The sequence below is a fragment of the Myotis daubentonii genome, chromosome 17 (genome assembly GCF_963259705.1).
Source record: "Myotis daubentonii chromosome 17, mMyoDau2.1, whole genome shotgun sequence".
Lineage (NCBI taxonomy): Eukaryota > Metazoa > Chordata > Mammalia > Chiroptera > Vespertilionidae > Myotis > Myotis daubentonii.
The window spans coordinates 48,805,855-48,832,295 of NC_081856.1; the positions used below are offsets into that span (position 1 = coordinate 48,805,855).

The 26,441-nt window shown below is 44.7% G+C and overlaps 2 long non-coding RNA genes and 1 other non-coding gene across 4 annotated transcripts in view; all 3 read left to right on the forward strand.

The window, feature by feature from the left end:
* The window catches only part of LOC132219748 (uncharacterized), an 801,764-nt gene that overhangs the window by 309,909 nt on the left and 465,414 nt on the right, over positions 1–26,441 (forward strand). The gene's annotated exons all lie outside the window — the stretch shown is intronic.
* On the forward strand, positions 6,816–6,898 carry TRNAL-CAG (transfer RNA leucine (anticodon CAG)). The gene has a single exon. It is a non-coding gene; the product is annotated as a tRNA-Leu (tRNA).
* The window catches only part of LOC132219749 (uncharacterized), a 122,666-nt gene continuing 108,229 nt past the window's right edge, over positions 12,005–26,441 (forward strand). The window contains exons 1-2 of one of the 2 annotated variants that reach the window (XR_009449602.1): positions 12,005–17,910; positions 21,312–21,396. This is a non-coding gene — a long non-coding RNA (uncharacterized LOC132219749). Of the gene's footprint in view, positions 17,911–18,932; positions 19,962–21,311; positions 21,397–26,441 lie in introns of those variants that run through there. The other variant, XR_009449601.1, reaches the window with a different exon arrangement.

Consider the following 26,441-nt stretch of genomic DNA (forward strand, 5'->3'; position numbering starts at 1 on the left):
GAGGAAAGTGAGCAACTTGAAAATGATTAGAAGTCAGTCAGAGAAGAGCAGGAGTTGGCTGTGAGATAGCCATAATATAAGTATGACTCCTGCTATCAAAGGTCTCAGAGTCCTTTCTCAAATTTTATGCACAAGGAAGAATGAGGGCACAGAGCCCCAAGTGAGACAATGTTGGGTAGAGCAAAATCAGCAATTCACTGAGTTCAAAATTTTAAAAAATCGTTGAAGTTTAGGAGTGTTTGTTGGATTGCTTTCAGAACTTAGCATTAATTTATGTTCCCTACTGTCTTCTCTTTGTTGGTACCATTCCTTTCCACTCCCTAGTCCATTAGAATTTATTCCAGTCTTAAAATTCCTTTGAAAAATTTCTTATGGGTCCTCCTCCCCTGTTAGTCTCTGATGTCGCCAGTCCTCTGCACACACCACATTCCCTTCCTAGATAGAGTTGAGTCTCATTATTCACAGTAGTTACATTCTATAAAGTTGTTGGGAACACTGAATTAGTGAATACTATAGCATTGCTCCTAGGGGAAATATAATGTTAGGTTCCTGCAAGCCTCTGGTCACAATGTTTTCATCAAGCCATCAGTAAATAAACTTGCTTTATGCGTGTTTCTACTTAATGTTATTTTATTTAGTATATATTGTTGGTTCACTGACATTGAACTCATGACCAACAGACACCACAGCTTATGCTTGAACAAAGCTCATCCAACATATGTATTTTCTCTATAAGGCACATTGCAGCCTTATTATGCTTAGGAATAGACAGCACCTCAGCTCTACCACAGGGAGCCATTCTAAAAGTGAACCATCAAAAAGCACAAAAATGAGAAAAATGAGGCACTAAATCGATCAGGAAAAGAATATTTATTTACAATAAGAGAGCAGAAACCAGGAGGCAAAGCATCACCTTAGACCAGTAGTTCTCAACCTTCTTAATGCTGCGACCCTTTAATACAGTTCCTCATGTTCTGGTGACCCCCAATTTCATTGTTATAAATTGAACATAATTAAAGCATAGTGATTAATCACAAAAACAATATGTAATTATATATGTGTTTTCCGATAGTCTTAGGCGACCCCTGTGAAAGGGTCTTTCAACCCCCAAAGGGGTCGTGACCCACAGGTTGAGAACTGCTGCCTTAGATCATAGTTGGGGGGCATCTGCAGGATGGGAGGTGTCAATATTTTTTACTGCTCTGTCCATGTCAATGAATGACCTGAGTTTCTAAGTGCTGATTTTTGAGTGACTAATAAATCTTAGGTAAGTGAATTCACAAATATGGAATCCATGAGCAATGAGGATTGACTGTAGTTAAATGTTTAACAGGATTGAATTATAACATCCTATTTGGCCACTAGGCGCTACCAAACAACCCAAGAGCTATTTCAATGTTAAGTTCCCTTCAAGTTCTTTAAAATGAACCAGGGTTTGACTTGATCAAATTTGTGTTTCCAGCTTTGCAAGACAAGCCATTATTTTTTTCTAATTTAAAAACATTAAACATTTATTTTTAATTATAGTTGGCATACACTATTATGACTCAACATTTATATACCTTGCAAAGTGGTCACCACATGAAGTCTAGCAACCACCCGTCACTATACATAGTTATGATGATGTTATTGACTCTATTCCTATGCTGAACACTAGATCCCTGTGATTTATTTTATAACTATAAGTTTGTGCTTCTTAATCCCATTCCCCTTTCCCACTCTACCCCCTACCCACCTCCCCAGTGGATTTTTAAAAAGCAGGGCGAGTATATTAAGTAGACATTTGGGAGAAAATACTTTCTTTTATTCCTAAATTTCTAGGTCACAGAAGTCAGGATGTTTCATAGCAAATGTTTACAGTCACTGTCAGCAGTTTACCAAGTACACACATACATTCAATTTGCAGAAGCAGTGAAATGGGAAGAACTAAGTACAGGCGGAAAAGGTGCAGGGAAGGTGCCCTCCAGATGTCATTGACCAGGAGGATTGAACACAGAGCGTCAAGTGCCAGGAATGACAGTCATTCGGCTACAAGGGCCACTCAGAGGCTTTGTGGGTTGTGTATGAAGATGTCCCTCAAAGATTTCGAAAGTCCAGATTCATCCTGAAAGAAAACGTATTTGTGTACCAAATTGCTTGCTGAGTAAAAATGACCTCCACGGACTGTTTTTAGCTGTTTCTCATGAAGGGGCATTCCAGTTGTTGGTTTGATGGCCAAAACGTGTTTGGCTAAGAGTAGGTTTGATCTTCTCCAATACCCTTTTTTATCTTCTTGCTGCACAGTTCAGGGTAAAGGTGGCTCCCTAAAACTCACAGCCAAATGCTCTGGAGTGTCATCTGAGACTGATACCTTGGCCTATTTTTCACGTCACCCCAATCCTTTCCCATTATAGCTATCCCCATGATGTTCTGTGTATCCACAAAACCAAATGTCACGTGCCTGCCTCCACATTTTCACATCCCTTCATCAACACACATACATGCACTTGTTTCCATTTTCTTAGCAACTGACTAGGAAAACACATCCTCTAAGCCTCAGCTCCAATGTTAGAACAGTCCTTTCTAAACTTCTGATGGCACAGCACCCTCTCCTTCCCCTACATGACTACATGCACTCAGTCCTTCCCGCTCAGAAGTCCTGAGTCTGCGAAGTGTCATCTGTATCGCTCCTCTGTCATTCATTTTTATTCTTCCAGGCTGTCATCTTACACATATTCCTGTAGCGATTTCAGTTTAGTTCGTCTGTAGAAGCAGTTAACTTCTCTGCTCTTTAGTTTCCTTCTCTAACTAAGAATAGGGGCTCATACTAGGAATTACATGTAGGGTTGTTGTGAAGACTAAATGAAACAGAAGATAGCCCTGATTAGGGAGTATGCTTGAATCAATTATTAGCCTTTTATGCTTCTTTTTAGCTACTACCCCCAGGACAGTAGCATCATAAATGCACAACTTCCATTTAGTGTGGACTTTTCTCATCTATTTAACATGTACAAATTCAACTACACTCTCTTTTACATGTAATTACAAGAGTATACAATTATATTTCTGCATATATACTAATCACTATTTATACTGTATATTGATATACATCTATTACTGTGGCAGATTGTCCTTTCTGGACAACTTAAGGGATTCTCATGGGTAACATTAGGTATATGTAACTTTCACATGTCAAATGAGATTCAACTCCATTACTATGTGCTAGATGCTTTATATATAATATCTCATTTAATCTGTGAACTCATTTACTTTGCAGAAGAGAAATTTAAGGCTCAGGGAGGTTAATCAACTAGCCCAAGGTCACACAGCTACAAAAATAAAGATTTTAAAACCAAAATTGCCTATAACCAAAGGCTTTGCTAATTCATTCCCATCCTATTGATGGATCTGTATTGTGGGTAACAGGGATGCCCCCATAGGAGCAGGGGTCAGAGGTCAACAAGGGAGATGGGGATCTGGTCGTCACTGAAATTGTGGCCTTGTCATTTGCCCTCATGAGAGCGTTGTCCGACCTTTATGACCTAGGGTAGTGGTCGGCAAACTGCAGCTCGCGAGCCACATGTGGCTCTTTGGCCCCTTGAGTGTGGCCACGAAGTTTCAATCGCACTGTATGTGCGTGCCTGCACGTGGTATTTTGTGGAAGAGCCACACTCAAGGGGCCGCAGTTTGCCGACCACTGACCTAGGGCATCTATTTGAGACTGGGGACAACCCTTTTAGTCTGATCTTCTGGTTCCCTTAGGGACATCTAGCGTGTCCTGCATGTAAATACAAGCTGTGGCTGGAAGCCAGGCCTTGACTTTGCATCCACCGGCTGATGTAGGCGAGGCTCTGATTTCATCAGCCTGATGTCACTTAATGTTTTGTCTGTTGCTTTCGAGGTGACATCTGCTGACAGCACCTGATGACACTGTTCTAGGTGGAAGGTCCCAAGGGACCCTGTTCAGGAATATTTTTAGCCCAAATCTAAGCTCTTGATTTGATTTGACCTGAGAGAGTAACTAATTGTAAGAGAGCTAGTTCATATCTCAGGACTCCCCCCCTATCCTCCCACCCAACACTTTGTTATCCAGATAGAATAGTGATGTGCTAGTTGCTGAAATCAATAAACATCCCTTCTGTGCTGAACCCCAGGCATAACAAGGTCAATAGGACATGACCCTTGCACTCATATATAACTATCTATATATAGTCCTTAGTAAATTTACATTTCCTTTGTGCTGAGATAGATTCCTGGTTGCACTTCTGTGTAGTTTGCTCACTGTAAGTTGTTTGTCCATCTACGTTGGTGATGCTTGTCTTGACTAGAGAGGAACAGTGACCAACATATGGAGCAGGACAGGTGACAGAATGCTCACTGAGTGAGGAGTTAGGAGACTCAGCTCAAATTATAGTTCTGCTTCCTATTTGCTGCGTGACCTGGGGCACATAATTAAATCTCTCCAAGCTTTTCTGTCTTTAATGAGATAAGCCTGTTATCTCCCCCATGGCCCTGCATCCTATTTGGTAGTGTTCTTCACAGTGCTCTGTAAACTGTGTGGCATTCTCATTTCATATGAGGTTAAATGCACTGCATTCTACAGAGCCTACATTTTGGAAATCTAGAAATCCATCTTTTTTGTCTATAGTCTTTTTAAAATTCACCAGACTATTAAATTCATGAGACTACTTCATCCTCTGACTTTGGGGTAAATTGGAGTTAATGCTCATATGTCCTGTCTTTTAAAAGCTGGCAATTAGCCCAGTCAGTGTAGCTCAGTGGTTGAGCATCGATCTATGAACCAGAAGGTCACGGTTCAATTCCCAGTCAGGGCGCACGCCTGGGTTGCAGGCTCAATCCCCAGTGTGGGTTGTGCAGGAGGCAGTTGATCAATGATACTCTCTTCTATATCTCTTTCTCCCTCTCCCTTTCTCTCTGATATATATTTTTTAAGCTGGCGATTAGTTAAAATATAGTAAACGAATGCCTGGCACCTAATGTGATTACTCTTTCCAAAGTAGAGACTTGAGACAATTTGAGAAAGGATTTCAGGGCCACCTTTGGATAAAGAGGGGCCTCCTGCAGTATTGGTGAGATTTCCATGACAATTCAGTGGCGCATGAGTATTACGACATGCACTATTTGAAATGTGGGTTATTCCTAGGACAGCTGGACCTTCTCTTTATCTTCTGACATCAGGTTCCGGGTGTAGTGTGCTGCACAACAGCAGTCTTTGATCTTAGAATGTGCTGCTGAAATCATTGGTGAGTTGATGTGAGAGGTAGGAATGTTTTGACCTACTTCCAGGGATCTAAGTTTGATATGAAGTTTATGTCTTCTCAGTAATGACTGTTATTCAGGATAGAGGGCCTGTCAGCATGAAAATATCAAGATGTTAGAGAATAATTAACCCATAAGAAAAAGTGAATGGCAGAGCAGCCATGTTTAACTGAACAGGCTTTGGAGCCAGACTTGGATTTAAATCCTGGCTCTGCCACTAGTGAGCTGTGTGATTCTGAGCAAAGTAGTTAAACATTCTGACTTTTGCTTTTTCTCATCTGTAGAATTGGATACAAATAGTATCCCTGCCTAAGGTTGTTGTGAGGAGTAAGTGAAATAATGAATGTGGAACGCTCAAAATTTTGACAACCATCATCCTCATCATCATTATTATTGCCTTTATCATCATCATCTTGACTTCACCCCTTATTCCTGTGGCTCAATTGAGGTCCATATCAATTTTTCCATTTCATCCTACCTGACTATTTTCCATTTCAAATAATGGCCCACCTTCTCTTTTTAAAAAATCCTTTTGCATCTTCTCAAACTCATCTGGCTCAGCCATCTGAAGCTGCCTCGTAGGGAGGGAGTAGATTAAGCCGTTTGAACTCCCCATAGAAAAATGGTTCAAGATCCCACCTGGATTTTCCAAATTCCAGCAGTGGGGAGTGAAACATGGTCCTCAAGGCAGTTGTGATATGGCACCTCCTTGTCTGGGACTTCTCTGCTCCTCCCTCACACTCATCCGAATGGCGCCCGGAGTCCCAGAGAGTGTATCATGCATGCCCTGCGGAACTAGTCTTCTTGACTACTCTGTGTGCAGACGTGTGCCATTTGCTTATGCATCCCATCTTCCCTCTTCTCATTCACTCATCCGTGTGTTCACGTATTCATGTTTCTCCAATAGTTACCTTTTCCATGTTATGTGACAGATTAGGGGTAGAATGAAGAGACACAATGGCTTTCTAATGTGACACATGGTGTAACAAAGGGTGTTCAAAGGTAAATAGATTATTACAATGCAGTATGATAAAGGCAATAGTGAAAGAAGGGTGGAGGGTGAGGAAGCATCAAAGAGGAGGACCTGCCCTGTCGCAGAGGATCCAGGAAGGAACATGGACTAGTTGATGTGGAAGCTGGGTCTGGTTAGTTAAAGAGCAAGGGTGCAGGCGGTCCAGCCGGAGAGCAGTATGAATGGAGAACTCTACCTCCTGGCTCTCCCCTGGCACTAGCAACCAGCTGCTCTCAGCTGTCTGGCACTTTTATTTTTACTTCCTCTTTTCTTGAGAACTTGACCGAATACCTGAGATATGAGGCAGTGTGAATCAAGGCCACTTGCTGCCCTTCCAATCCCTTCCACCCCTCCCCTGTGGCCTTTGAATCGAACACATGTGTTTTTTATGCAGAGATGCCTAGAGAGTGTGATGAGCCCAGTCCAGAGTCTTCATGACATGCAATTCTGTGTCCCTTCTTACTTTCAACTGAGACAGATCACAAACTATACTTGAGACTCCAATCAGAGAGGCAAAGCGAGATGTCTAGAAGTACATGTAAGCGTCAGGATGGCCGAGCAGTCTAAGGCACTGCGTTCAGGTCGCAGTCTCCCCTGGAGGCGTGGGTTCGAATCCCACTCCTGACAAGGTAGAAGTACATGTATAGCAGGTTGCTCAGTGAGCAACACCCCGGCACACGTTCTCTCTCTCTCTCTCTCTCTCTCTCTCTCTCTCTCTCTCTCTCTCTCTCTCTCTCTCTCTCTCTCTCTCTCTCTGTTTTACTTGGATTACGTTGAAACATTAAGGGACTGTAAGGACTCGAACTATTTCCGTCATCCCGATAGTGTCAGCCAGTTGTCGGTCCCCAATGAAGCTTGCCGAATGATTCAGCAAACACATCCCAGAGATGCCTTATCTTATTTGAGTCTAGGTGCCTTTTAGTTTAAAGCCATCTGCAAAGTTTCCTTTTGAAACCCCAGAGAAGGTCATGTCCCTTCCAAACAAGCTTTTATCTTGACAGTGTACACGGAGCCGGGGAATCGTGTGGGCCTGGCTGTTGGGCAACATACAAACAGAAAGATTGTGGTGATGGATGGGAGCAAGATTGCCATCAGGTACGAGGACTTGATAAACCAGTATTTCTGCAGAAGCAAATACAGACTGGTGGTTAGCGCGCAGGATGCTGGGGATCCTGTCTGCCTGAAGCAGAGTTTCCTCGCTGGCTTTTATCTTCTCACAAACCTCACAGGACTCTCTGCTGCTTTTTCAAAAATTGCAATTTTCAAGGGCAGGGGGCGTGAGTCTGGGTCCACGTGTCTGGCTCAGTGACACATGATTTCAGAGTCTGAGAAGGGGTCTCTCCCAAGCTCCGTGCAGCATAAGATGAGTGTAGCAGAGATTTTAGAGTCGGGAAGGACCGGGTCCTAACCCTGGCTTCACCGAGGCAACTTGGGGTGAGTTCCGTTGCCCCCTGAGCTTCAGGTTCCACATCTGCAGATGTGATTTTCGAGGGAGGGTTTGGGGAAGCATTGCATGTGACGACAGAGGGGTGATGAAGGGAACCTGGGATGGGCTTGGCGCTGGGTGGAGTGAGTTCTCTCTCCTGCCTGGGAAGTGGGGACGCTGAGGCAGGCGAGGGTTGGGGAGAGAGTCTTTTCTGCGAAGGCTGAAGCTGCTGAGGAAGAAGTCATTGTTTTCTGCACGACAGGCCACATCTTTTGCACCTATTTTTGTCCTTTTTTGGATAGAGGTGAGCAAGGGTCAGTGTTTCCCCCTCTGATAGGCTGTCTCATTTCCTTCTTACTCTCACCTCAGCTGCCTGAAACCACCAACTCTTCTTTTTCTGAATGGAGCCCCTGTGGTCCCCCCTTCCCACCACAGTGGTTGTTTGCGCCCTCCCCCCAACTCTTGCACCCCAGCCTTGTCCCACCCCCACCCTGGCTGTTCAGTGACCATTTCCCAAATACCGGGAACTCAGAGAGGGTACCGCGAACTTGGCTATAACTTTGGCCTAGGGCTTTGACCCAAAACAGCACATCCTGTTAGAAAAAATAGGTACTGAAAGCAGTAATTATAACACCGAGCACCCCTCCCTGTCACGTCCCCCACCCTGTGAAATTCCCCCAAAAGGTGTTAGAGGGGTGAGGTGGCTAGGGGGGTGGACCCATCTGGGAGCCAGGAGGACATTCAGAACAGCTCCCCCTGTCCGCATTTCTTGCTTGTGTATTACAGGCGATCTGGTGTCTGTTTCTCTCAATTGGCATTCTGTGCCCATGGTACAAAACTAAAAAGCTACAAAGCTGTATCCAATGAAAATGTCCACCTGAGGGCTGGTTTCCTGTCACTCATTTCTAGTCTCTCTTTGCCATATTGTAGGCACATAGAGATGAGTATTTTTCACATGAACAGTGACATGTTATGCTCATGCTTCGTGTAGTTAGCACTGTGCTCTGAAGCTCATCTCTGCACTGGGAGACACAGGCCTCTCTCCGGAAAGGGGGGCTACTGCTCGCTTATGTGTGTGACTCAGAGTTCAATCCAGAGGTCATCTGCTGATAGGCGTGTAAATTGTTTGCAAAAAAATGCCATGAGTAATTTTGTGCATAAGTCATTTCCCTTGATTTAGCCCCAAAAACCATTAGGAAATATGAAGGTGGAGGTCCTACAAGCTGGCTCATGGCTCAGGAGCGCAAACATTTCTGGAATGTTCCATGCTGGCTCCACTCGCTCTCCCAGGGACCTTGCTCTCCTTTGAAGACCTGGCTCACAGGTCACTTCCTGTCTTGAGCCATTCTCGACCCATGCCTCAGGATAGGCTGCGCCTGCTTCCTGCGGGTGGCTGGGAGGTGCCTCCCACACTGGAGCTGAGCAAGGACGGTCCGACTGCTTGTTAAACCCAGATTGGATGGCTGGGCCCTGCTGGCCCCAGAGTTCCTCAGTCAGAAGGTCAGGGGTGGTGACCTGCTCCTCTGAAATACTTACCCACTGTCCTTCCTAGGCTGAAAGCTCCATGAGGGTGGGACTGGTACCTGTTTGTTTTATACTCTATCTGCAGGGCTTGGCAGACCCCCCATGAACATAGCAGGTGCACAATGCATAAAGGGTCAGTGAGTCAATGTGTTGAAATTATTAGTTGATTGTGCTTCTGCTAACAGTGCTAAATGTCTTAAAGCCCAGGCCTCCGGGTCCTTAACTATCTCTCTTGTCCATCTCCATTACCACCAGCGGGTCTCTCAGCTGGTCTCTGGCTCATAATTGCTCTTTCCAGTTTGACTCTTACCCTTCTGCTAATCCCTGCTCCCTACGGCACCCAGATTAATATTCTCATAGTGTAGATTGGAAAGACTGACAAATAACTTTACTTCCATCAATCAGGGGCACGTTGGCCCAGCTGGGGTGGCTCAGTGGTTGAGTGTTGACCTATGAACTAGGAGGTCATGATTTGATTCCCGGTCAGGGCACATGCTTGGGTTGTGGGCTTGATTCCCAGTGTGGGGCATGCAGGAGGTAGCCAGTCAATGATCCTCTCTCATCATTGATGTTTCTATCTCTCTCTTCCTCTGAAATCCATAAAAGTGTATTTTTTAAAAGACTAAGAGGCATGTTGAATAAATTGTCATACATCCACTTGGATACATAAAGAATTTCCTACTTCTTTCTTGTAGGTGCATCCCTTCTTGTACTGATGTTTTTTGGTTAGTTAAATGCCATGGCATGGGAGGGATAGGAGAGTTTGGTATGACTAAATGATGTCTCCCAAACCTCTATTTCCTGGAGCACATTTCCAGTAAAGTTTGTTTAACTCCGAGCTTTCTATTGACATAATTGCACTGGATCTTCAGTAAAGTATTTGAGGATCTCATGGTGCCATTGGTGGAGGCTTTCTTGTGGATACTGGTGAAGGGGCAGCACGCTTAGATCCAGGAGGATTTTGTTGCCTGTGCTTAAGAGCTTGGGCTTTAACAAACAGGAGAAAAAAATCCACTCCGAGTTTGTTTTTTTATTTTTGTGGCATTTTCTTCCGAGCTGTGTGCCAAGCAAGCTGGGAGGCGGGGTGAGCGATTGTTTTAAGCATCTGCTCAAGCCACCTGGCAGCCAGATTCCATAACGATCGGTGCTGAAAGGGACTGCCTTCCCCAGCTTTGCACTGCAGCAGGGTGACCCTGGGCGAGTCATTTTACCTTGGAGGAAGCTGGTGGGACTTCTCATCGGTACAGCCAGGTCCTCGGATGAGGCCACTCGCCAGGCATGTTTGGCCTGACAGCTGGGAAGGAGTCCACTTACTTCAGCCCCAGCTGGGCACAGCTCAAGAGGAAATGATGAGAACTTGGGAGCTCTTCTCTCGTCCACACCTTTGCCCTTAGTACAGCGACCTGCTGTTCTGCGCCAGACACCAAGTGCCAGCACCTTGAACGTTGCCTGGCTGATTAGATTTCTGAAAGTTTGCTGTCATCGTACTTTTGCAACTGACTTTTCCAAAGTCAACATAAAATTGCTTTCAGAACGATCTGTAGTTTAAAGCAGCAAAAAAGCAAAATGTATGGATTCATACCTGGATTTTCTTCGTGCCTATTAAAAACCACTCTAAAGCAGTGGTCTTACCATCTTTTGCTGCAGCAGAATCCCCAGGAAGTTTGTGAAAAACCAGAATGCCGGGCCCCCAACACCAGAGTTTCTGACTTAGTGGGTTGGGGGCAGAGCCTGAAACTTGGCATTTTTTACAAGCTCCAAGGTAAGTGATGCTGATGCCGCTGGTCCAGGGACCACACTTTGAAAAACACTGGCATGGAGGAAAAGAACCTGGCCTTCCGATCGCAGGTCATTCAAAGTCTCTGAGCCTCAGTTTCTTCATCCATAAAGTGGGCACATACAGATCCAACAAACCCAATGCTTACATTTAAGAAGGAAGGAAGGAGGGAAGGAAGGAAGGAAGGAGGGAAGGAAGGAAGGAAGGAAGGAAGGAAGGAAGGAAGGAAGGAAGGAAGGAAGGAAGGAAGGAAGGGCCAAGCAGGCAGCTGAGGTATTAAAGGAATAACCCAAACCACCAAGAAAAAAAATAGCCCATATTTCCCCAAACAAAACCGTCTGAATATTCTTTTGTGTAGCAATAGGTGAGTTCCCTGCTGCCCCGGAAAGATGAGAAACAGCTGGCACATCAGGGGAAGCCCCAGCAGAAACGTCTGGTCCCCCTGCCCTAGCAGTTTTCATTTTCCAGACCCTACAACAGGGAGAAAAGTCAGAGGAGCCGAGAAGGGAGAGGGAGCAAGGAGAGAGCAACAGAGCCTTTGCAATTATCTCCCTGAGACTGTTTAGAAGGTAATGTTCCTCTCCGCCCCCTTTCCTTTTCACGTTGTAATTTTCTTCACAGAAAGAACACAATGGAGAACATATTCCAGTCAGTTGAGAGCTCGCTACAAACTCCAGCAACCCAGACACAGGAACAGATAAGGAAAAAAAGAAACAGGCAATTTTTCCCCCTGCAGGGACTGAAGCTAAGAAATCTAGTTACATTTGAACATCACATTACCCACCCACTTAATGGACTCGGTATGACCTGCCCTCGGGCTCAGTGTGTTTCAGTAGCTGTTTTCCTTGCTGGAGGTCAGGGCTGTGCCATGGGAGGCACCCTCCGCCCCATCCGATGGAGAGGATGAGGAGTCAGCCTGCTTGCATGGCGGTTCCACCTGCATTCTCACGTATTTATTCGATTGTCCACATTTTCTTCTCATCCGTCTCCGGGAAGTGGGGGGTGACAAGTGTCTTTGGAAGAACGCAGAACAGTGGCACATACTCCAGGGACATCGGGGTGCTGGGTGCCCTCTTGCTTCTCCGCCTTGCCCCATTGCCCATCCCTTCCATCTCTCCTCCCACTCGCCTCTTCTTGTCATCCTCAGCCCTGCCACTCTGTGCCAAGTCTAATTTCTCCAAACCTCTCAACCTCAGCTCAAATGTGCACCCAGGCTTCATTTTCTTAATCATTGTTTATCTTTCTATGTCAGTTGACATACAGTATTATGTTCATTTCAGGTGTGTACCCCAGTGATTAGCATATAGCTTACTAGCCGATCATACTGATAAATCTTATACCCATATGACACCATACACAGTTATTAAAATATTATTGACTATATTCCCTATGCTGTACTTTACATCCCCATGACTATCCTGTACCTACCAATTTGCACTTCTTAATCCCCTCATCTTTCTCAGCCCTTCCTCCAATTACCCTTCTGTCTGGCAACTATCAAAATGTTCTTTGTATCTATGAGTCTGCTTCTATTCTGCTTGTTCCTTTATTTTGTTTTTTTAGATTCAATATTGATATTCAGTATTGTTTTTTAGATTCAATGTTGATAGATATATATTTATTGCCATTTTATTATTCATATTTTTAAATATTTCTTTCCTTCTTCATAAAGAATATCCTTTTACATTTTACATAATACTGGTTTGGTAGTGATGAAGTCCTTTAACTTTTTCTTGAGGAAGCTCTTTGCATGTCATTCAATTCTAAATTATAGCATTGCTGGGTAGAGTAATCTTGATTGTAAGTCCTTCATTTTCATCACTTTGAATATTTCTTGCCACTCCTTTCTGGCTTACAGTTTCTATTGAAAAATCAGCTGACAGTCTTATGGGAGCTGCCTTGTAAGTAACTAACTGCCTTTCCCCTGCTGTTTTAAAGATTCTCTCTTTGTCCAGGAAGTGCAGAGAGTCCCAAACAAGATCAGCCTAAAGAGGCCCACACCAAGACACATCATAATTAAAATGTAGCCAGACTTCATGTTCGGGACAGAGCACATTCCTCCAGCAGAGCAAAAAGGTATTCGGAGTCTGTACGTCTCTCTTCTTTCTTATTTCTTCTCTACTGGTGTGGACCTGTTTGCTGGAGTAGCTTGTCCATTACATAAGTTTAATGCTGACCTGCTAAACCTTTGTTTCCCCGAGGACCTGTCCTCTCTGAGAGGCCGCACAGAGCAAAATGCAGTCACCTCAACTGAGCTTCCCAGACCAGACAACCCTCAGCTGACCCACCAGCTGCTCAGTGAGACAGACCCCAGTCCAGTCAAGATTTGCTGAGCTTTACCTGTATCAGAGCAGTCCATCTGATCTTTGGTTCAAGAGAAATAGGAAATGTTTATTGTTTATGCCATTGCCATTTATCGATCATAAACTATGCCCCATACTTTGCTAAAGGCAGAGAACATAATGATGGAGGAAATGTGATCCCTGCTTTTGAAAGGATCCCAAGCAAAGTTTATCAACTGGAATCAATGATAGTTTTGAGTTATAGTGTCCCTCACTGGAGCGTGATCAGATTCCCTAGGCTCCTTGAGCCTGGAGCCTGTGTCTTCCCCAAGATTGCATCTCAGCCCCTAGTAGGCCAATGAGTCATCCACACCATTACCTGTATAATTTGCTTTTGCTTCAAGAAGACTGTTTCTAAATGCACTCCTTTTACATTTGCTTTTGTTTGTTGCTTGGTCCTAACTTTACGTGACAAATAGAATCAGAGCTTTTCATGTCTCTAAAGGGGAAGAGAACCAACATTTGTCAAATACTTAAATACTTGCCATGTCCCACCACCATGCTAGGCATGATACATCTCCAATAACGTTAATCCTCACCGTGACGACAGGAGGCTGAATTTATTACTGACATTGTACAGAAAGAGATACTGGGGCTCAGAGAGGTTAAGTAACCTGCCACAGGTCACACAGTGTGTATGTGGAATAGAATTGCTGTTGTTTTATTTAAAACGTACTCTTCTCCCCACTCCCAGTGCTAATATTCTACCTTGAATAACACCTGGGTCAATCCCTTATCTGATGACATAAAATCTTCAGTTTTGTGATGACTTGAAAAGGCTCTCAATAAAGGAAGAGAGCAGGCAAGCCACAGTCCAAAGAAGACTTATGCATTTTCAACTGGAGAACAATGAGAGTTAGATTTTATGGAATCACAGGGGGGTAGATTAGCGTGTGGGGTGTGTAATGACAGGGCCCACGAACATTCCTGGATTGAAGAGTTTATGCCCGTCTTCCTGCCTTCACCAGCTGTACTCGCCTCTGATTTAATTACATGTTTAGGGTACAGATGCCTCTAGAATTGCAAACCATATCTTGCTTCCTATGAAGGGTTATTGGTTAGATGACACTCAGCTCATGGAATGCAGAGAGAAGAAAGAGATGTCAGCTTGTCCCTTAGCAGTGGAGATATATGTGAGTCATTGTGAGTCAAGATTTATTCATCAATTTACTCAAAAATATCTACTGTTTACTTTGGTAAACATTTATTGTCTATTTTTGGCCAGTCAGAGTATTCCATTCTCCTAGACAGAATAATTAGTGCAGGGGTAGGAAGATAGCCTAATCTATGCTAGAGTCCAATATCAGGAATTAACATGGATACTCAAAAAGTGTCTCTCAGACACTGAGCAAAAAGATCTTCGGTTGCCAGGGGCCATTTTATCCACCACAATAAGACATTCTGCCGGAGAAGGAAGCCAACACAGAGGAAACAGAACTGCAACGTGGAGAAAGAAGAAACAGTTGAACACCTAGATCCTGCCGTGCCTGAATCCCTAGACTTTTGTAGCTTCCTTGAGCAGATACCCTCACTGCACTCAATACTAGAGTTGGGGGCTGGCAATATGAGAATATGAATTCCTTTCCTTACTTGAATTATCAATAAACTGTTGCAGGAACAGCCTATTGGGGGCATAGCTGGTATTATAGAGCAAGCAGAGGGCTTGTAGTCAGAGCTGTGGGTTTGAATCCTAGTCCTGGAATTTGTTCTTTTAAAGTCTAATTATAGGATCTACTGATCTCGTCCCAGGAGTCAGGACAATAATAGGCTGTCTGCTCATCCCACATTGAGCTCCCAGTCTTGTGGGGCATCTGGGCTTACTAACTGGTTGCATCATTTTGGAAAACTAGTTGACCTCTGTGACCCTCAGTTTACTTATTTGTAAACAGGGGCTACTGAGAGGTGTGCGAATCAAATGAACCAGTGGATATGAGAGCACTTTATAAACTGTGAAGGGAGCACACCCAAAAGCTCCCAAGGGCAGGGCCTGTCTGAGTCAGCACTGAGCAAATATTCATTTAAGTATTAAATGCCTAACAACAACATGGTTGATGTGCAACACGCTTGTTGAAAGAGTAAAATAACTGAAGCAAATCCTCTTTAAGAAGATACTAAAAAATTGTCCTCCTCCTCCTTCATCATTTTTTTATAACCCAGCTTAAAATGTATCACTGGAGAGGGCCCAGCTTCACTGGCCATGAGAAGCTTTGATCTGGAGGCTCCTCGTGCCCGTTAACGATTGCTGCCTGACAAACCATCACAACACTTACCCTGGAAAACAAACAAACACCCAAACCCAAACCAACCACTTATTATTGTTGGAGTGTGTGGGTCAGCTGGGCAGTTTTGCTGATCTCAGCTGGGCTTGGCTGGTCTTATCTGTTTTCATGCATCAGGTGCCAGCTAGTGGGCCAGCTGGAGAATGGCTGGGATGGGATGCCATCAGATGAGAAGCACCGTTCTCCGACAGGCTAGCCTGAACTCATGGTGGCGGCATGTTTCCAAAAGACTGTGGAATCATGCAAAGCCTCTTGCAGTCTGGGCTCAGAACCGGTCCACTCCACAGTTTCCAAAGCAATGTGTAACCAGGCTGGCCCAGATTTCGGTGGTAGGAACACAGACTTCACGTACAGGTGGGAGGAGTTGTAAAGTCACATCGCAAGTGATGCAGAAGCAGGGAGGATAGAAATTGGAATATATTTGCAATCAATCAAATGACCTTTGAACCTAAGTGGAATAGTCCTTTAATGCTAGACACTCAAAAGGAAAAATGTAGATTCTCTCCTATCTTACCTCTTCATCTCTCCTTGCCCCTGGGGGAGGCTTCAAGATCTCTTCTATCTAGGTAATTATGGGAGCTCCAAACCGATACCTGCCTTCAAGCCAGTTTGACAATCATTTATTTTGGGTCTTCTATCTCCCCAGGGCTGGGCTAAGCTTAGAAGAAAAAACAGATGTTCCAGCAGTCGCCAACTGGTGGTCCATGAGGTCCGGAAGGTTGGCGACCACTGTTCTAGAACACAGACACACTACCTGTAACACAGGCGGATAAATGCTTCTGCACCTTCTCACTGCAAATCACTCCCCCTTTGCCACCAGCATTACTCTCATAAAGGTCTTTGTTGCCTACAAGAGTAACGACCTCATTTCTCAGCCTGGCATTCAGCGCATTCACCAATTGCTCCCCACCTCTCCTTCCAGCCTCTTGCCCTGTTACTGCTGGGAGAGAAAAGAATACTCAACTAAATCAGAATCCTAGGGTCCCACAACTGAATTTCCTTTTCTCTGTCTCACCCTCATCTCTGCCTGTTTAAATCCCACTCATCCTATGAAGATCTTGCTCAATCGCCAACCTCCTCCACAGGGCCGTCCCTCCCCAGCCTACCTGGAATCTCTCTCTTCTTTTTCTCTGCTTCCCTCGTCATTTTTTACTATATTACCACATTCTTGTGTTGTGTACCACACCAATGGCAGACCTCTCACCTGTGTGTCCATCAGGCTACCTGGTGTGTCTGCCTCCTGGGAGCTGCCAAGTCAGTGCTATGGACCTGACTTGAACTACTTCCCAGTTCCCTCCACCTGCTCTGCAACCTTGCCTCACATCTCAGAGCTGGCCAGCGTCACAGTCCCTTTCCAGGACTCGGTTTAGCCAGCGGTGAAAGCCGCACTTGAGTTGGGATATGGCCGAGCTGCCGAATTGGCATGAACGATAGGCCTAAAAACAGTCATGCTCCGTGACAGGGGATCGGTTACTTATTGTATGTAATTCCTCCTCTGGCCACTTTTCTGAGGCTTGAACCCACAGTGCCTCGCTGACTTTATTTTTAGGTGTCTGGCCGTTTGAAAGAGGGCTCCAACTGTCCTTGGTTTATTATTACACTGTGAGCTGCCCTGGGAAACCCAGTGCCCTGATTCTGAGAAGACAACCTGTCTAGTTGAGACTCTTTTTTACTCTAAGTTTGAAACTCCGTGTTCTAGGTGAGTGGCTTTCAAACTTCAGCGTCAGTAAGAATCATCCGAGGTATTTGAAGGCATGCAAATTCCTGGGCATTATCTTTAGAGTTTCTGAATTCCTATGTCTGGGCAGGGCCCCAGGACCATGTAATTTTCTCAGGCTCCCAGGTGATTCTGCTGCTGACTGATCATACTTAGGAAAAAACTACTGTAGAATTGTAAGCATCAGACAATGAAGAAAAATGTTTGCCACAGTTAAGCAACTGATGTGATGACAAAGTTATCACAGCTCAGAGATCAAGAAGGTCTCCAAGCACCTCCCCTTTCATCATGCCACTCCTCTGCTCACGAACATGCAATGGCTCCATCTTTCCTCTTCCAGATCAAGCACAAACTCCTCCTTTGATATCTCACCTGCAGGGGATGGGCTATTTCACCCCGCTGCTTTTCATTCTGCTTATTTTATATCCAATCTCTTCTTCATTAGAATCACCAACGTTTTATTGAAAGCCTTCCTTATGTCAGGAACTGTCCCATTCATTCATTCATTCATTCATTTAATCTTCAGGTCAGCCTTGAGATAAAGTTATTATCATGATCCCCATTGCTGCTGCAGGTGAGTTTCTATGACCTGCCCAAGGTCACACAGCTGGTAAGTGGACTTCAAACCCAGAGTGACTGATCTAAGTGCCATTGTACCCTCATGTGATACTATCCTGCTTACATGAAGCCCATTTAAGTCACAGTCTTATTTTAAGACTCCTGTCTAGTACCCTCTTCTGAACTAAGAGGCAAACTCCATTTTCCTCATCTGTAAATTGGGTGTGCATGCCTAGTTTGAAGGCCACTGTGAGGATCAAGGGCAATAAGGTATCTAATGTACTGTGCACGGTGTCTGCACAGTCTGGGTGATTAAGTAGGGCCATTCATCGAGAAACCAAGTCTCCGAAGGTAGGAGAGATGAAAGTCGTGTGACTTGAGGAATGATGAGATTTAATTTTCAGATTAAGCTTTCTCATATCTTAAGGATCAGAGGTTTCATTCAAGGATAAAGACCTTAGGCATCATCCTTCCTGCTGGAACATATGTTGTCTCCTCTTTAAAGAGTACTCTTAGGGCCACCGCAGCCTTGGGAACGAATGGGGCAGGTGTCGCTTACTCTGGGTAAGAGGCCCCTCTCCCCAGCAGGCAGGAGAAAGGCTGCGGTCAGGGAAGGTAAATGGACCGAGGCTGTTTTTTCCCGGTCTGCAAGGAAGACATTCTCCCAGTGCATCCATCAATCAGGCCTCCGGATGGAAGGCACTCTTCTCTCACCTTTGAGTGACTTCCAACCCTTCTGTGTCACCATCGAGGGACTTCTTATCTGCCTGGTGACCCTAAAGTATGATGCAGCCTGTCCCCAGTCAAGAGTAGGTGTGTTTCTCTGTCCCTCTGCAGCAGCTGGAAGTGGAGGAAATTTGGAGCTTCCCTAAGAAGAACTTCCCAGCCTACATTTTCAGTTTTGCTTGTTCGGTCAAGGGTAGATGAAGCTGTTATTTATGGTCTCTCATGAGGAAAGGGTAGGATGCAACCCTGGGAGACAGTGACCCTGGGAGACCTTGGGCAGGTCATAGATGGATGCTTGGAGCAGCCATCACAGTGGTGAGAAGTCAGGGGGAGGGTGTGGAAGCCAAGCAGTGTGGCTTCAGATCCTAGCTCAGTGCCAAAAACCACTGTCTCAGTTTCCCAAAACTGTAAAGCGAAGGTGATCCTGCCTACCTTGTAAGGGTGTGCAAAGATTTAAAATAGTTATGTAAATTTTGTGATGTGTAGTGATAAAGTACAGTAATGAACAAAACCAGATTCTGAATCTCTCAGTATTTAGTTGTGTGCAAGCATAAGGGGGCTGTTTCTTCACCTCAGCTCAGTCAACACTTCCTGAGAGCCTGTGTGTGGCAGGGCGCTAGGTCAGCCTCTGAGGGCATACATATGATGGAGATCTTGTCTTCATGATGGCTTCATGGTGCATCGATGACCAGTGTGATCGGGGGGAACCAGAGCTCAGATAATTTAAGGGACTCTCCTGAGGCTTTAGAGCTAGTTATTTCCAGGATTCACACCCAGACCTCCTGATACGACATCCAGAGCTTTTCCCATGGACCTGCAGCTTTTGTTTTAAGAAAAGAACAGGGCCATTTACATCATTCTGAACTAGAGCTAAACTGCACAGAGACCAGACCAGAATGGATTATTGAATAGAAATATCCAAATAGGAGCTAACTGCAGGACTAACTATGATGTTGGAAAAAGGAGTCATCATTTACCAGGGGTGATTTTGTCATCTGCAGGCTTGGGGAGCTCTTGCCCGCCTCTTCCACTTCTAAGCTCAGCAAACAGGTCAAGCTGTTGATCCAAGAGATGTATCTCTGATGATGTCAGCCTCCCTCTGGGCACGTGGGCCCATTATCACGTGCACTTGACCTTCACTCCATAATGTCCCTGCATCTCAGCCCTGGAGTGACTCAGCAAGGGAGACTTTGTTCCTCCTGAGGGAAGGTGTCTGGTTTTCTCAGGACAAATATTCTTGCCGCATCCCCTTGCCAACCCGGGTATATGAAGTCATACTTTTCAGCCATTTCAAACCCAATTTAAACTGGGCTGGCATTCCAGGGGCAGGACAGTAGTTCGGTGAGTTCATTTCCCCAAGAGAACTAGGATGACAATGTATCTTTGCTTCTGTGGATTTCCTTTTTTCCCTAAATTTTATTGTGAAAATATTCAAGGATACATTATGAGATGTTGAAAGCACTCAGACACCAATCACCAAGATTCTGCCATCATCATCTTATTATAATTTGATTGTATTGTCACTTAACTACCCATTGATCTACTCATTGATCTATCCACCAGTCAAGCTATCTTTTTAAAATAAAATTAAAGGTACATTGCAGACATCAGAACACTTTTCACTTAATACTTCAGCATTGTAATTATCTAGTGAACAAGATTAATGATAAATGGCTCTCACATGTATACCCAGTACAATGGACGATAGCTGTCTTATTATCACTGAGTGTTTTTATTTGTTTTTGGTCTTAAGGCAGCAATGAGGTAGATAGGCAAAGATGATTGTTGCCACTTAACAGTAAAGGAAACTGTGGGACCTACAACCAAGATTACTGTATCCAGCAAAGCTATCATTCAGAACGGAAGGTCAGATAAAGAGCTTCACAGATAAGGAAAAGCTAAAGGAGTTCATCACCACCAAACCAGTATTATATGAAATGCTGAAAGGTATCCTTTAAGAAGAGGAAGAAGAAGAAAAAGGTAAAGATACAAATTATGAACAACAAATATGCATCTATCAACAAGTGAATCTAAGAATCAAGTGAATAAATAACCTGGTGATCATAATAGAATCAGGGACATAGAAAGGGAATGGACTGACTATTCTTGGGGGGGAAAGGGGTGTGGGAGATGCGGAAAGAGACTGGACAAAAATCGTGCACCTATGGAAGAGGACAGTGGGTGGGGAGTGAGGGCGTAGGGTGGGGCGGGAACTGGGAGGAGGGGAGTTATGAGGGGAAAAAAGAGGAACAAATGTAATAATCTGAACAATAAAGATTTAATTAAAAAAAAATAAAAGGAAACTGTGGGTAAGAAGGGTGACTTGCCCAAGGTCACAAAACCAATACATGTTAGTGGATTTGAAAACAGGTTTTATGATTTGAAAGTCAAGGTTTTCTAGGCTGTGCTCTCATACTTTGGAGGAAAGATACATGAATAAGATATCTGTAATTGAAATAAGAATATGATTAACCCTTACTATTTCAAATGAGGTTGTCAAAATAATTTCAAAGTCAACATGTTGTACAGTATATTTATTGAGCATTTTCTGTGTGCCATGCACTGAGCCTGCTGACCATGCATTTTTAGCAGACTTGACGATTTGAACTCTACCCATAAGCAATGTTGTGCTAACCTCCTTCTTACAAGCAACTCGGAAGACTGACCATTTTACTTCCTTTATTCTCTCAGCTCAAGGCCTGAGTCATTTCATTAAGGGAGTGCTCTGCGTCGGCCCTGTTCCGGCCAACAGCTGCAAGGTGCCAGACTGAAGCAGGTGAGTGAAAGTTGGCTTACATTTAGCATCACAGAAATCTGTTCTTGGGGACTCCTGGGCACCAATCAGTATCCTCAGGGCAGGGTAGTCACCTACACAACCACTAGTCCCAGGACAGAGACCTCCCTTCAAGGATCAGCAAGGGCAGCGTGGTTTACCTGTAGCCATCACCTGCCTAGCTGAATAGCATGACTATATTCTCCCACTTAGTGATCAATGAGTGGACCCAGGGAGGAACCGTACTGAGCAGAAGGAAAGGCAACATACATTTTACATATATTTTTACAGAATCCCATGGCCTTCCTGTAGGGAAGGAGCACTTATCATTCCCAGCTTTCTATTCGGCAAGCGATCAGGATACCAGCTCATTCTGGTTTGTCTGAGAATTGCCCAGGTTCCACATATCCTCGAAATCTCTTGGTCCTGGACAAACTGGGACAGCTGGTCACCTGAGGTGGACCTGAGATTCTACCTCCACTGCAAAGAGAACGCTCATAAACTTAGCACTCTCCTGCCACTCATCCATGATGTCATCTGGTCGTCCAACCACATTGTAATTTTAGGATGTTATACCCATTTTACTGATGGGGAAATGGAGACTCAGAGAGGTTAGTGACTTGCTCAGAGTCTAGTGCCTGAGCAGTGGCAGAGGCAGTTTGTAATCCAGCTGTTTTTGGCTCTGAGGCTCCTCCATGCAACTCCCCCGAAAGACTAGGTAAAGCCTGACAGGTGTATTATTTGTGACTATGTTCTTCCATTCAGTTGGTTGCTTTTTCATTTTGTTGATGGTTTCCTTTGCTTCGCAGAAGCTTTTTAGTTTGATGAAGTCTCATTTGTTTCATTTTGCTCTTGTTTCTTTGCTTGAGGGGATATATCCAAGAAGAAATTGCTAAGAATGATGTCAAATAGTTTTCTACTGATGTTTTCTTCTAGGATATTTATGGTTTTAGGTCTTACATTTAAGTCTTCAACACATGTTTAGTTTATTTTAGTATATGGTGCAAGATAATGGTCCTGTTTCATTTTGTTGCGTGTATCAGTCCAGTTTTCCCTTGTTGAAGAGACTGTCATTTCTCCATTGTATAGTCTTGCCTTCTTCGTCATAGAGGAATTGACTATATAAGCAAGGGTGTGTGGTACACCTGAAACTACTATAATATCGTATGCCAACTATACTTGAATAAAAGGAGAAGACACAGGTATGAAGAAGCAGTGACTTCTCTGGGAACTCCTCCATCTGTTCTCGAGAGCCCCCAGGATGATACTGTTTTCAGCCCTTAAACTTTTTATTGTGTCTTTCAGCCCCAGGGCACGATGCAGAGCCACAGGCAAGGAACGCAGTGAAGGACACAGGTTAGGGCAGTTGGATTCCAGGGAGCACTACAAGGAACCAGCAGTGGGGTGGTCATTATCATCAGATGCCCGTCAGAGAGGCTGAACCTGGGGTCAAGGCTCTGTGAAGGAGGGCCAGCTCAGAGAGGGTGGGGGACAGTGACTGCGGAGAGGCCAGAAGGGCAGGGCTAGCCCTCTCTTTGAGCAGCAGTTGAGCGGTCCAGGGAAGGGCTTTGCTACACCTGAGTCTGACTTGACCTGCCAGCTCCTGCCAGCTGGGAGTGTCCTCTGTCTGAAGACCGTCCTTCGCGACCATGCCTGCTCTGCTTGTCCCCTCCCAGTGCATTGAAACATAGCACACCCGAAACAGGTTGCCAATGCCCTATGTCTAGTCTTCCTCTCCTCCAACATTTACTGAGCGCCCATTGTGCACCAGGGCCCTGTGCAAGGTGCCGGGGAGTGGGAGATGAATAAAGCATGGCTTTTCCCTGGAAGGAATGACACTTCATTGAGAAGACAGATCTGAGAGTAGCGCGTAGTGCTGGCATAAGAGCCATGGGCGTGGGAGTTTCTCACGCCTGAGTTCCCATCCTGGCTTTAAGTCCTTCGCCAAGTTACTTAACACTTTCTCTGCGACTCTTCTCATCTGTAAAATGGGGTTGATAATGGCACCTTTCAATTGCTGTGGGGAATAAGTGTGATGATGCATGGTCCAGAGCAAAGTCCAATGTCTGTTACTCAATTAATTACTCAATTACTAGTAGTTATTTTTCCAGTTCTACCACTTACCAACTCCGTAAGTTTGGGCAAGTCAGTGAATCTCTTTATGCATCAGTTTCCCTCCTGTGACATGGGTGTAATAATAATAACTATCTTATAAGAATGTTGAGATAATCAAATCAGATAATACATGTAAATCTCTTAAAATAATGTCTGGCATACAATCAGAATTGAATATGCAATAGTGATTGTTACCAACACTTACAGTAATACGTGCTATAACAGGTATGGACAGAAACTAAGATAATCTAGGAGAGAATTCTAGGAAAATGGATGTGAGGGCATTTCAGGAAGGGGGCAGCGTATGTAGGATAAAGGGGTCTGAAGATGTATAGCATTCTAAAGAACTGGCTCAACTTGGCAGGCCAGGGCCACAGAATGGGCAGAGGGTGGATGGGCTTTAGAATGAACCAGAATCCAGGTTCTGCCACTCATAGCGAGGTGACCCTTGGAAAGCAACGTCTCTTGTCCAAGCTTCCTCTTCCTCACCAGTAAACATAGCGAACAGTCTCTGCTTTTCTATGTCAGTCTAAGGATGAAATAGCACAAAATGTGCAATTGCACAGCCAGTGCCTGGCTTAAGGGAAGCCTTCAGTAGGTCACGGCTGATAATTGTGATTTTTGACTAGCGGACATGATGAGGGTGTGAGGGACCAACGGAAGGAAATATTTTGGGGAGGTCGATGGCAACCAGATTGGGAGGACCAGTTTATGACACGAATGGGAGACTTTTTCTGAAAGCAGTGGGGAGCCCAGTAACCACGACGCCCAGAGTCGCTCTCTTGATGCTACACCAGCAGCACCTCTTCCTGAGCCCAGTTTCTGAGCCCACACCCTCAGTTTGGTCAGAGTCTAAATTTACTGTCCTTGCAATTATTCACACTGTGTCTCATTAGCTGGTGAGCAGAAGAACTCTTCGAGGCCCCAACTAGGAGGGGGGCAGGGAGGAAAGAAAAGGAAAAAGAAAGAAAACTTTGGCCATAGGGCCTCCCAGTGTTGACTGCAAGTTGCGGGTATTGGCCAGTCCCCCGGAAATAGCTTCTAAGGGCAGAGTTGGCTCATGTGTCTTTGAACGTTAAAATTAGAGTGAACCAAGATTGAATGCTCCCAAGAAACTGACCAGCCTAACATTTTCTCCTCCCTCTCTCTTTTTATAACTATGACCACAGTAGTAATTCAATTGGAAACGTATTCTGTCCCTGATTGCTCCAACGCTGGCACTAGATCATTCCCAGCGCTTGATATTTTTATTAAATGAACGCTGCTGTTATTTTCTGCTGGGGCTAAAAATACATCTGACTGAGCAGCTAGAGCTCAGTGGGGGCCTCCTCCCTGTTCTCTCGGAGCCTCGGACAGGCAGGACCAACAGATTGATGGGCCTCCCAATTAATTTAGGCAGCACCTCGTTTCCCAGGAAAACTGCCCCAGATACTCATATACCTGTAAAAATAAAGACAGAGTTCAGTCTAAAAGGACAAGTTAGGGAGCCTATATTCCTCTCCGCATTTATTGCCAATCTTTTTCACTTCCAGCTACCACACATCACCATTTCAAAAACACTTTATGGACTTTCAAGCCCCCTAGTCTTTGTGGATGCTGTTCCTTTGCCCAGAATGCTGTTCCTCCCTCTCCCTCTGCGAGTTCTCTTAGTCTCAGTTCAAGCACCTTCGCATTTTCTGAGCCCAGGCTCTGACTGAGATGCTCCTTGACCTGTACCCCCATGCTTCTTCTGCTTAAGCTTGCCAGAACTCGCCTTTTGCATTATAACCACTAGCTGTAGATTTGCCTGCTTGCTAGACCTTGAATTTCTTCAGGGCAGGAATTGTGTCCCATTAATTATTATCCCTGAAGCATCTAACACAGTGCTGAGCTCAACAGGGCTAGGACCAGGGTGAGGCCAATGAGACACCGAGGAAACAAAATTTAAGGATGCACTTCCTTTCAATGTGAACCGTGCACTTGATTGATTCTAAAAGTGATAGCCTCCTTAGAGTTTTCACTCTAGGCTCCTAACTCGTCCCATCCTAGTCCCTGTTTGAAGTGGTTGATGAACAAATGATTCTCGAGTGAAGGCAAGTTGATCACCTTTTCCTGTTGGAAATTCTCTCCTCTGTGGGTTTTTATGACAGCACACTCTTCTGGTTTTCCTCCTTCCACTTCCTTCTCTGCTTCCTTTAAAAAATTTCTTGTTTTGTTGATTTCAGAGAGAGGAAGGGAGAGGGAGAGAGAGATAGAAACATCAAAGTGAGAGAGAATCATTGATCGGCTGCCTCCTACACGCCCCACACTGGGGATTGAACCTGAAACTCGAGTGTGTGCCCTGACCAGGAATCCAACCATGACCTCCTGGTTCATAGGTTGACGCTCAACCACCGAGCCATGTCGGCTGTGCAAAACTCATTGAGTTTTATTTGGGGCCAGTGTTTGATGACTTCCGCTAATAGGGACCAAAGAGTGTGAGTCTCTGACCTATATCCAGGCATGTGCTCTAACGTGGGTCAGAGCTTCAGTGTCAACTGGGGAAGTACTGATGTCAGGGTGAGGTCCCCAAATGATGTTGTACACAGCTTGGAAATTTCTGACAATAAAATATAAAAGCTTTTTTTTAATGCTGTTTCCGCACCGATTCTGGTTGGTTGATTGGAAGGTGCAGGGAAAACACTGTGAGCTAAAAAAGCACCGCCTCAATTATTTGCATGTGGTTTGCTATATAAGATTTCCTATATTTAAGGCAAAAGTTGAACAAAGCCATTAGGATGTGGAGCTGACTCATTTGGAAAGTGAAGATGTGCTGCATGCCAGTGAACACCCCATGCTTTCTGTACCTCTCCAGGTGGACACTCCAGTGCCTGCTCTCACCTTAGTATGGCTCCTTGGCACACTTTAGGGGACATAGAAAAAGCCATTTTATGGTGTGAGTGAACTTCATCCCA